Below are 3,025 nucleotides of genomic sequence, written 5' to 3' on the forward strand. Positions count from 1 at the left end.
AGAGCGGTCACCTGACTAGCAAATCACTAGACCTCTTTCACCATCTTCAAAACAGTCATCACCAACACTGTTCGGATCTTCTCTATGTTGCCTTCCTTTTATTGCTGGGTCACTATGAAACTTAGGACTTCTTCAAGGTGACTCTAAATGCATGCTTGCTCGGATTGAGCTTAATATAGTATTGCCTTAGGGTCTGGAAGGCTTCATGTAGATTGGCAATGTGATGTTTAATCTTCTGGCTCTTCCCGAACATATCATTATATACCTCCATATTTCGGCCGATCTGATTCTTGAAGACATGATTGACTGGCCGTTGTTATGTAGCTCGAGTGTTCTTTGATCTGAATGGCATCATGCTATAGCAATATTATCCCTTGTTGGTGATAAATGTTGTTTTCTTCTTATCCTCGAGGTACATCTTGATCTGATTATATCTGAGAATGCAACCATAAAACTAAAAAGTTAATGGCATGAGGTGGCATCAACAAGTTGGTCAATCCTTGAGAGTGAAAAGCTATCCTTTAGGCATGCCTTGATAAGATCGGTGAAATCTATGCAGACTCTTCAACACCTATTGGCCTTTTTGATGAGCACCATATTGGCTATCCATCCTAGGTAGTCGACTTCATGGATGTGCCTTCAGGAGCTTACCAACCTCTTTGTCAATGGCTTGTTATTGCTCAAGGGCGAAGCTCCTCTTTTTTTGTTTAGTCGATTTATGCTTGAGGTCTATATTTAACTTATGCATCACAACAGAAGGATTTATACCTGGCATATCGATGGCCAACCAGGAAAACACGTTGGTGTTGGAGTGAAGAAACAAGATGAGTTGGTTCTTCGTGTCCTCATCAAGCAATGAGCTCATCTGGTGCTCAACCATCTTCTTTGTTAAAAAGTAGGATGGAGATGAGCTTCTCGATGGGTTCCCCATGTTATTCCTTTTGTTCATGATGGACATCTAGACCTTTGATGGGTAGCATTTTGAAGTCTTGGTATTCCTTCTAAGGGTATCCACTAGTACTACCGAGCCACTGCCTGGTCACCTCTGACGTCGCCAATGCTATTGTTCTGATTGGGTTATCATCAAATGATAGGTGGATATCATGTCTTGCATCGTTTTTAGTCTAGGCCGACCAAGATGGCATTATACACCTAGGGGACCTTGATGATTGGGAAGTCTAGCATGACAGTCGCTTGTCGAGGTTCCTAGTCAGTTGTAATCGGAAGGGTGATTACTCCTTCCATGAGTATAGGATCTTCAAAAAAATTGATCAGAGTCAATCCTTCTTAGCCGATATGTTGATAAATTCATTTTTTGGAATGCTACGTAGAACAAGATATCTGCAATATTTCTATTATCCATTAAAACTTTTCTTACATCATAATTTGCTGCCATATTACAATTGCATCATCATGGGGGGTCTGCACCCCCTCCATATCAGGGTCTGAGAAAGATATGATTTTTTGGAACTTGGTCTCTTCGGGGCTGAATGTCTTTTGGGATGCTCGAGCATAGTCTTCCAGGCAACAAACTCGACCCTCTTGCTACAAATCTACTTGAAATAGTATTAATAACCCTACCATGGGTCAGTGGTGTTCAAGCTTCTCGGGGGAATGCCTGCCCTACCATACTCTATCTTCTCGGCGCCTATTTTCTACGTACAAACCAAGATGTCCCCAATAGATGAGAGCCTCATTCTCGTCCTTCAACTAGATTCTTTAGTATCATGGTCATGATCCTTATGGAACCAGTAATAGTTTTTGGGATTCCAACTAGCTGAAGGGATCTTCATCTTTTTTGGCTACTACAAATAATCTCAACATTCTATCTCCATCAGGATTTGAGCCCGAGATATGTTGAGAAAAGTATACCTCTCAAACCTTGGTGGTGGGCTCCTCAAATGTTGGCTGCTATCCTTTTCATATTTGGGCCTCTTTTTCAATCCTTCTCTTTCTTCTTGGCCCCTTATTCAGCCATTTCCGCCTTTATTTGCATCCCTTCGAATTGCCATGGTCTCCTCAACCTTAATGTATTTTTTGGCTCAAAACATCAACTTAGCTAAATCCTTGGGAATCCTCTTCTATAAAAAGAAGTAGAAACAAGAAGATTTCAACCCGCTCTTTGTTACCGATGCTGTGGTCTTCTAGTCTAGGTCATGAATTTTTAGTATCTCCATATTAGAGCGATTGATATAGCTTCTGAGGGACTCATCTTTTCTCTACTTTATTGCTAGTAGACTAGTGGTGTCCTTTTTTGCCTCTGGTTGCTTACAAAAGGAGACACAAACTGGCGACTGAGCTGCTTTCCTCTGAGTGGTCAGAAAAGCTTGGCACAAAACTACACCTGTTGCTCCTTGTAACATCATGAGAGCCTTAAAGCTCTCAAGGTGTCTATCTAGTCTGAGGTCCCATCATACACCTCAAACTAAGCATCTTGAATCTCCTCAACAACAATTCCTCCATGGCCGCCTTGGAGAACAGTAGGTCGGTTGCAATATCTAGATCTTTTTTCTAGTCGACTTGCCTTTATCTTAGAGTTTCAATTTTATTGTTCACCTCCTCGATCCTTTGATCGAGGTTGGCTTTTCTCTTGGAGAGCCTTTTCGGTGAGGGTAGTTCCAAATCTCTCGAGCTGGAGCCCGCTTTGGAATAAGCCCCATCGAGGTCATCTTCTTAGTGTTGGCTTCAGTTCTCGGGACGATGACTAGTGTGTTGGACCGAGTCATCCTGGCGATCTGGTGGTATGGTGGTAGTTTGTTGGTTTGGGCATTGCATACCTTGAACTACCTCTATCAGAGTCTGCACTTGCTGAACAAGTAGATTAAATTGTTTGGCTATTACCACCTAGGGTGCCGGTTGTCGAGTTGAAAATTATTGAGGGATAGGTCGTTAGACTCTTGATGGGGTGGGTTGTTAGAATGGTGATTGTTTCATTTGGATTTTATCTCTCTTAAATCTCTAAAGAAACCACAAAAGACGAGGACTCTTCCTCTAGCTCCAATTTATTGCAGCTCAAAATTCGACC

This window comes from Phoenix dactylifera, unplaced genomic scaffold, assembly GCF_009389715.1.
Source record: "Phoenix dactylifera cultivar Barhee BC4 unplaced genomic scaffold, palm_55x_up_171113_PBpolish2nd_filt_p 000586F, whole genome shotgun sequence".
NCBI classification, from domain to species: domain Eukaryota; kingdom Viridiplantae; phylum Streptophyta; class Magnoliopsida; order Arecales; family Arecaceae; genus Phoenix; species Phoenix dactylifera.